Here is a 9,938-nt window from a genome sequence, read left to right as displayed (position 1 = left end):
TTGGGAGCCTGGTGAGCACATAGGGTTTTCAACCCACAATAAATAAGTTTATTAATTTCATCGATCAACAATAACCCGATTACCTGTTCCCGTTATCCTCACTTTACGTCCCTAAACACCTATCATACGGGACCTAGCCTAAGTATCATCATCGGGATGGACACTACTGCTAAGGGGGTTCCTCAGCAATAAATGTCGTAAAGGCAACCATGAGGGGGATGGAGTACACTGGTGAACACATCGTTCACAAGCACCTACAGGTTGCGAGCCTGCTAGCGTTCCACTGGACTGTCTAGAAGAGTCCGTGGTCGTCATCTATACTCTGCTAGATGACTGGATCACCAACAACATCGAGGCCTCTCATCATTTTATCACACATCGTCTTATTACATCTACCCATGTTTTACCCCAACATTTTTGTAGATATAAAATACATATACAATTTAAATCATGAAAAACGTGTATAAAATCCTTCATCCAACATAGACAACAAGTATTCAGATAATATGCAGACATAGCACTTAACTTATATAAAATACTTCATATCTATGTGTAAGATGAAAGTAACTATGCACTCACCTGAAAAGGTGGTGATTCTGCCTTCGAACAACGCTTCGTTATCTCAAAACAATTATCCCTCGATAAAACCTAGTATCAATATCACTAGGGTTTAGTCTAACGTTAACCGCGACTAATTAATAGTCTAGCTATTATTACTATTATATAAGCGTTAAACGATACTTATATAACCCATAATAATAGCCCAAGTATTATTATAAGGTCCTAATAACATTACTATATTAAAACATAAGCTATACTAAAGATAGGTTAGGCGTTGCTCACTTACAGCGGCTTTTTCTCAAAACCGGGCTTCGCTGGAGCAGCGTTTCCGAGCCGAAAGGCTCTTTTCTCGGGACTCCGGGAGCCTCGGGGCTTCCTTCGGATGCTAGGGGGTTTACCTAGACTTTAGGGGGGCTTAGAGAGCTTAGAGAGAGAAAGTTGAAGGGTGAGGTGTGAGGAAGTTGGAATGCCCGACACCTCTATTTATAGTGAAAATATCTGATGGACTCGCCGAGTCTTGACTTAGACTCGCCGATTTGGTGCATGTGGCAGCCTTCTGGTGGTGCCACGTGTCCAATTCTGGTGGTGCCACGTCACCCAATATCGCGAATGAGCCTCCCGACTTAGAAAAATCATAACTCTCGCATACGAGCTCCGTTTTTGGACGTTCATTTTTTTAACGCGTAGGTAAAAAGAAGATCTACAACTTTCATTTAGACCCCTTCGGCTAATTCTCGACCGATCTTAAATTTAACAGTAGGAGGAGATTAGACTGCTAAATGACCGCGAAGAATTCGTAACTCTTTCATATAGACTTCGTTTCCGTCTGTCTTTTTACCGTTGAGTTCCTATTAATGATATCTTCAACTCTCATTTAGGTCGCGTAAGCCAAAAACCGCTCGAACTAAAATTCGAGTTTCGGGTTGTACACTGCTAAGCCGAAACTTTGAAAAATCATAACTTCCACATACGAAGTCAGATTTGGGCGTTCTTTTTATGGATTTTCTCGGTTTAACATACTCTACGACTTTGGTTTAGATTACTAAGGCTAAAAAGTCTTCTATCGTAAATTCACTTTTTACGCTTCCCGGTGTCGTGCCGGTTCCGTCGCGAAACTTCGACGGGTCATAACTTCTTCGTTATAAATCGGATTTCGGCGTTCTTTATATCCCCGGAATCCTTGTTTCGACCACTACAACTTTATATAAAGATATCGGACTTATCTCACACTTTAATTTTGACGCTTATTTTGATTATTTATTAATTATACATTTATAATTAAACAATAAGCATATAAATTCACATAATTCACAAAATACTCAAATATTTCATCTTTATTACATCAAAAGAGTTACAATAGTTGACCTAGACTATTACATCGTCTAAAAATGCTTAGCCCTGAAACATGGGCGTTACAAGACTTCTGCGTAGCAGACCTTGAGAACTTGCTTTTCTTGCTGAATTTCGACGACCCATCAAATTTCCTTTTTTCTCCCACCTCCGCTCTCTCCAGACCCTTCTCTCGTATCTGGGTCTCCACATTCTTAGCAGCCCAGATGGCGGCTTTCAGAGTGGTTGTTTGCTTGACCATTGGATCGAAGTCCGCTGGTAATCCGAGGGCAAACTTTTTAACCTTGGAGAGTTCAGTTGGGACGAGGTGAGGAACAAGCTTCATTTTCTCTGTAAAGCTTGCAGCGTATTCAGTAACGCTCATTCTTCCCTTCTTCAGATTCTAGAATTCATTGTTGATCTCCAGAAGATCCTGCTCAGAGCAGTATTGCATCTTTAACTGCACCAGAAAATCCTCCCACGACATCTTGCTCGCTTCTCCTTTGGGCATTGAATCAGCTAGTAGCTTCCACCAGCTTAGTACTCCAGATTTCAACAGAGGAACCACGAGAGCGGTCTTCTGCCTGTTGCTACACTCGCAACTCTCAAACATCGTTTCCATCTCGGAGATCCAGTTCATGACTTCCACCGGCGTCGGGCTTCCAGATAGACACGGTGGTTTAGATGCCATGAAATCCTTGTATTTGCATCCACGTCCGTCATTTCCTCCATCCTGGTGGTTTTTCCTAACTATCGATGGGTTGGCTTGACCAACAGTCCCACTGTAGTTTCCTCCTTCTGACGGCCCATCATTCAGCTCGGGCTCTACGATTGGTATGGTAGCTTCCTCGCGATTTTGTTGGAGCAAACGCCTGGTTTCCTCCATTTGACGATCCATCATCATCTGGATCATTGCTTGCACTCCGACCATCGTGATTGGCTCAGGAACATCTGCTACAATTGGTATTTGTTGAATCACTGGGGGTTGATTTCGGTTCCCATTTGCATTCACGTTTCCGCTACGGGTCCTTGCCATTTTGATCTATACACCGAATAAGGTGAATTTAGATCTTTATTCAGGATAGATGTTTAAATCATCCTTATCTCTCCGAAACATTCACATGCTAGTTCTAATATCGTAGTCGTACGTTTAGAATCCTAAACATATAAGGTTTCCAGATCCGGTCGGCAACAGACCATAGATCCGAACAAATAACAGCATATCAGGCACAAAGCATTTAGCACATAAAAGCATTTTACGCATAATTCCTAAAATAAGCTAGTGCTCACACCTCACAATCATCTCTTAGAATTATAAGTTTATGTCTAGAAATCCTACAAATTGCTAGTTCGCTTAAACTAATGCTTTGATACCAACTGTGACATCCCCATTTTCACGTCCAGAAAAGATCGATTTTGTTTATGCTTGTTTAAAAATCAGAGTAGCATTTTAAATAAAAGTGTTGCGGAATTTGTCCCAAAACAAAATATGATAAGGATTTATCAAAAGCATTTCAAAGGATAAGTATTTCATTAAAAGACTCGGAATGTCATGTTCGATACAGATCAAAAGCGTAAACAGTACAACATAAGCCTTACTACATTATTTCATATCTACAGGCCTATATCCGTAATCCCTCATCCAAAACATTACATCTATGCTCGAGCGCCACTACCTGTAATACACGAAACTGAGTGGGCCAGGCTTAGGAGACTGGTGAGCACATAGGGTTTTCAACCCACAATAATTAAGTTTATTAATTTCATCAATCAACAATAACCTGATTACCCGTTCCCATTATCCTCACTTTACGTCCCTAAACACCTATCATAAGGGACCTAGCCTAAGGATCATCCTTGAGATGGACACTACTGCTAAGGGTGTCACACCCCGATCCTTGTCGGAATCGATCAAGGCGTGATATATTGTTCAAAGTCTCATGACAACTATGTTATAATATGATTAGATTCAATTAAGTACTAAGTATGCAAACAAGATCCACAACATACAAATACAAATCTAAATACGAACAACATTTATTACATCAAATTTAAATTGTCTTGTGGATTTCTAAGGCACAACCTATTTTTCATCAATCTTCATTCTTCAAATCTGCATCATGGGTAAAAACAGGTCAACTACGAGAGTTGGTGAGTAATCTAATTTTAGTAGAGAAAGTTGTGAAGTTGAAACATTTATAATTTGAAATTTGTTTTCTTTTGAAGTCGACAAACAATTGTATTTGAGATAACGGTTTATAAATCAAAAATTGATTAACAAATGATAACAACAACAATAAGTCCTCACCCTATATATATATATATATATATATATATATATATATATATATATATATATATATATATATATATATATATATATATATATATATATATATATATATATGTATATATATATATATATATATATATATATATATATATATATAAAAATATATATAGGATGGAGCATCTAATCATCAAACACACTCAACCACGTGCTATCAATCACCTTAGCGTCCCAAGGCGGGGTGGTCAACCCAATAGCGCTATTATTGTCCATAACGTACCTCAAGAATACGGGCATAGTCATGGAGATTAGACTAAAAATGATAATGCACTACAAGTACATGTAGCGTAAACAAACAATAGTTATACAATTAATGACTCACGTATAAATGTCCCAACAATGTCTCAATTATGATAAAACAATAAAATGAAGTTGGAACATATTAGAACCACATGATACACCCCAAAAGTATTGAAAATTATAAAATATGGGGTAGATTACTCACTTTAGTCCCAAAACGAAATGTGTGTGTCGTACGATAGACGAATCGGGTCAAAATGGCGTAGAACCTAATATAATTAATAGTTTTGGTTTAGGAACTGCTAAACAAGAATGGAGTATTAATACAAATAATTAGACACGTATTCTTATATTAGATGAATTAACAATAATTCATTTTGATTATAATATTAAGGTATTTATTTGTTAAATGAATTTTAAATTGAATTACTTACTTTGCATAATTAATTTATATTTTCAATTTAGGCCAGATTTTAATAATTTCTTATTAAAATAATAACTTGCCCAATTATAATTATTTACAGATTTTAATAATTATTTATATGAAATAATCATTAAAATGCATTTTTTACATGCTTAAATACTTAGGAAAATAGTTTTTAATAGTAAACAGTATTGAAAAATTATGAAATTATTAGGAAATCATTATTTCATACAATATGAATTACTGTAAAATTTGTATATTTTTCTGTACTGTTTTAGTATTTATTTAATATTTTAATTATTAAACAACACAAAATTCGGGAAAAATAGTAAATGATTCTCAAAAAATCTGTAAAATTAACCATAGTTTTATAACATGATGTAGAGCCCAGTGTATAAGTTTCAGATATTTGTGACTATGGGAAGTATTTTTTATGTATTTCATTATTAACTAATCAATAAAATCATAAATAATAGTAAACAGTAATATAAATGCATGAAACTTCATATATCATGTTTAATCCGTATATATGTCATCCCAGAATTTTCTCAGAATTTATTAAATGCAACAAGTATTTTATGTGAATTATTGCCCTACTTTATTGAAATAATTATGATAATTCAATAAAAATAATTTATTTTCTGAAAATTTCCAGAACTTCTTATTTTATTGATGGTATTCTGAGAAAAATCAGGTTTATGAAAAAAATGAGTTTTAGATATTTTGGTGGATTTAATTTGTTTCTTGTATGAATTTGAAACTTTTAACACCATACCTTGATGAATGCTTCAAGAGGGATGAAGATTTGAGTATAATAGATTGTTCTTGGATGGAATATGAGTATTCTTGGAGGAAATTTCGAGATTGAGAGTGAGAGCAAGAATAGAGAAGATTTAAGTGGTGAAGAGAATAATGTGTTGGGAGAAAAAGGAAAGGAAAGTGGATGGGAGGTGTGAGTGGGAGACTGATATCGCAATAATTATACATATATTTCGAGCGATATTTATGTATTTTTAGCTATATTTTGGTATGATTTAAGATAAAAGGTACTTATAAAGTTTGAAATTCCATTTTACAGCTAAAAATCATTTCTGAAGAAAAAGGAGAAGAAAATGTGCAAAAATCCGCAAAAAGAAATGAAAGAAATTACACGAAGAAAAACGAGATCAAAAAGTCAAAGAATTCAAAAAAATAGCCGCGTTGGAAAGACGAGAAAACAAAATATATATTAAAAAAAATTAGAATTTAAATTAATTAATGAGGTTTAATTAAAATAAATTATTGGGAATTAATTATTTAATTTCTAAATAATTTATATTAATTAAATTAATTTAATTTAATTTAAATTAGAAAAAAGAAAAAAAAATAGAAAAGAAACAAAGAAAACCCGGAGCCCAAATCGAAGCCCAAATCGGAGCCCAAACCCGGAGCCCAAAATCCGAAGCCCTGAATCGCGACCCAGATCCGAAAGATCCGAACCCGATCCGGAGTCCGCCCCGCAACCATTTCGTCTCACAGAAGATCCGAGCTTTAATCTGTTGCCGACCCGAACCGATCCGACCCGGGAAATAGGATCCGCGCCTTTTTCCGATCTTGACGTCAGCAACGACGTCATCGGAACCCGACCGCATCCGAATTCGATCCAGATCCGACCCGCAATTTTCGATCCGTTTCCTCTCACATAAGGTCCGCGTGTTGACCCGATGCCGACCCGGTTCCGACCCAAAATCCGATTCGGAACTATTCATGCCAATACGACGTCGTTTTGGTTACCAGATTTGCCAATTCCGATTCCATTCCATTTTTAACCAATTTTTCTCCACTTTTTCCTATTTTAAACCCATTCTTTTCCAACCAATACTCAATAATTCACCACCTTTAAACTTTCCAACCTTTTATTCCTATCTTTTTATTTCTTTTGAATTCTTTTTCATTAGATCCAATCTCAATTTATTTCTTTTTGGTATTTAATTCTTCCAATTTTTACTATAAATACCACCATTTTTCACCACAAAAAAGAAGAAGAAATTGAATCATACACTTTGATACACAAATTTCTCCATACAATTTCTTACCATATCACCACTATACCAAATTCCATCCAACCTTTGAACCACAATTGGGGATTCAAGAGTCAAAAAGCTAAGGAATTGAAGATTGCAGTGGCATTAGGGACTACATCGGGTTTGTTTTATCGACATGTTTAACATTCTCAATATGTTTTCTATGTATGTTGTAACCTTAATTATGAGCTAAATTCTCTTTGCTTTCACTTGGATAATGAAACCTTGAAAATATGATTTGATTTATATTATTCGGATATTAATTGTTATTTATTTTATCATGCATATTTGATCATTTATTTGTATATGTTAAGTTTTTGTAATTAATTTTCCCATAACTAAGTTAATATTTTTAAAAGATCACTTTAATTATATTATCTTGAATCATAAATTTTTCATAACCATTGATATTTATGACTAGTAAAGGACAATATTCTAGGAATTGGGCAAAATAAAATACTAAAAATTTAACATGTATATTTTATATCGTACGACCAACTTACGATTTCCTATTAGTTTTACGACCACTAAAATTAATAGTTTGATCAAATGTTTGCATGATACGAATTAAATATTGTTAATAAAATTGTTAATTGCATGACAATTGTTTTTAATTAATTTTATTATCAAAACGGTAAAAATTAGATCATGATTTTTAACCAATTTTAAAAATCGGTAAATAACTAATAATATCCATTGCACTTAATATAAATCATTCATTACTAAAAGGTGGAATTAAATCTAAGTGAAAGCATCCTTATCGCTCTTGATTCTTAAAAACCAATTCTTGTTCTATATTTGTTTTTACACTTTAATCGTTAAAATTCTCATTATTTGTCTCGTTACTAAAAATTCCCCCAAGTTTCTTATCTTTTAAGTTAATTAGCGACAAATAGTCTAAACGTAAATCATACTCGTTTCCCCAAGTGTTCGACATCCGTTCTTACTATTGCTGTATTACAATTACAATTAGGTACACTTGCCTAAGTCGTGTAGTAAATTCTAGCATCGGTAATTTCGACCTTATAAATTTAAGACTAGTGAATTTTACACATCAAGTTTTTGGCGCCGTTGCCGGGAAAACGGTTTTATTTGGTTTAGTCTTATTGTTTGTTAGTTAACGTAAAAAAAATTTAAAAAAAAAAAAAAAAAAAAAAAAATTTAAATTTTTTTTTTAAAAAAAAAAAAAAATTTATTAAAAACAAAATTAATAAAAAAGAAAAAGACGAAATTGATTTAAAATATTAATTTTACTTAATTAAAATTTTTTTTTTTTAAAAAAAAAAAAAAAAATTTTTTTTTTTTTTAATTTAGTATTGCATAAATTTCCTTAGTTGTAAGTTAATTATAGATTGTTAAATTTACTTATAAAATTTTTTTTAAAAGTATTATAAAAAAAATAATATATATATATTTAAAAAAAATTTTATTAAAAAAAAAAAATTTTTTTTAAAAAAAAAAAAAAAAAAAATGCTATCAGAGCCATGTTTATATTGCATGAATAACCTTATTTAATTCGCGTGTAATACGAGTAATTCTACTTACCAGAACAGAGTTTGGAATTGGTACGTTGGTTTAGGTTGTTGGATTTCAGAAAAGTTATATTTATAATATACACCGAAATGATCCTGCCTCCCAGCTGCCTCTCTCTGTCTTTTCTCTATTTGATAGTCAAAGTATTACACAAAAATTAAATAAATAATTTATGCAATATAATCAATTTAAGATAGAATTTCCCTAATATATGACCCGAAGTTCAAATTCCACTTTCGTTCCACCGTTAGAAGAGCCCGAACGCACGTTTCATCAACTAATCCGAGAAAACCAAACAATGACCGATCTAGCCCTCCTTTCATTAGAGGAATATACAAGCCGTACTAGAGACGGAGATGATCATGGAGTCATTCGTCCAGCGATACCAGCCCAAACAAATTTCGAATTAAAAGGACAATTTCTTCACCTTCTACGAGAAACTCCTTTTGCCGGAAGAGAAGATGAAGATGCGAACCAACATGTCGAAGCTGTACTCGAAATAGCTGACTACTTCAACATTGTTGGAGTAAGCAAGGATGCAGTCATGCTTAGAGTGTTTCCAATAACACTACAAGGAGCTGCAAAACGTTGGATAAAATCTGAACCTACGATTACCACATGGGAAGGTTTAAGATCAAAATTTACAAAACAATTTAGCCCACCATGCAAAATTGCGAAGATGAAAATGAAAATTCAAAATTTTCAGCAGCTTGAAGATGAGACATTGTATGATGCTTGGGACCGTTATAAAGAAATGCTGCAAAATTGTCCACAACATGATCTAAATCCACATCAGGTCGTGCAGACTTTCTATAACGGGATCGATGTTTGTACCCGTCAGTTAGTTGACTCTCAAGGACCCATTCCTAAGAAAAATCCAGCTGACGGGAAAGCAATAATCGAGGAACTCGCCCAACACTCACATCAGTGGCATTCTTCACGAGATTCATCTTTCCGAAAAAGATCAACAGGAGAGAGCTCAGATGGCTTGGCAGCATTAAACGCAAAATTGGATGCATTAGGAAGAGACATGAAAAAGGTCAATCAGACAATTCATGCTATCCAAGTCGGCTGTGACAACTGTAGTGGACCACATCTTGAAAAAGATTGTCCATTAGATCAAGATGGGAATCAAAAGGTTGATGTATGCTACTCATCTGGAGATAGATACGATGAAAGGAAGCCTCGGAACAACTGGAAACGATTCGATGAATACAAGAAGGAAATGGAGATGCAAGGGAAATGGAGACAAAGCGGTCAAGGTTTCTACCAAAAAAACCCACCATTGGAGCAAATTGTGCAAGAAAAGAAGCCAACTTTCGAAGAAATGATGGCCAGATTTGCAGAAGCATCTGATAAAAGACATCGAGATACAGAAGAGTTGGTGAAAAGAATCGGATCAACAACTGAAACTGCTCTAAGAAATCAGCAAGCTTCG

The 9,938-nt window shown here is 34.2% G+C and overlaps 1 non-coding gene across 1 annotated transcript; it reads right to left on the bottom strand.

Moving 5' to 3' along the window:
- Positions 1-9,177: 9,177 nt before the first annotated feature.
- Positions 9,178-9,283, bottom strand: LOC145128132 (small nucleolar RNA R71). The gene has a single exon (XR_013716733.1). It is a non-coding gene; the product is annotated as a small nucleolar RNA R71 (small nucleolar RNA).
- Between the last annotated feature and the right edge of the window lie 655 nt (positions 9,284-9,938).

This window comes from Lactuca virosa, chromosome 7 (assembly GCF_052849685.1).
Source record: "Lactuca virosa cultivar CGN04683 chromosome 7, Lactuca_virosa_CGN04683_v6, whole genome shotgun sequence".
Taxonomy (NCBI): Eukaryota; Viridiplantae; Streptophyta; class Magnoliopsida; order Asterales; family Asteraceae; genus Lactuca; species Lactuca virosa.
The sequence above is the reverse complement of the archived record's forward strand: the minus strand, read 5'-3'. Positions and strand labels throughout refer to the sequence as shown.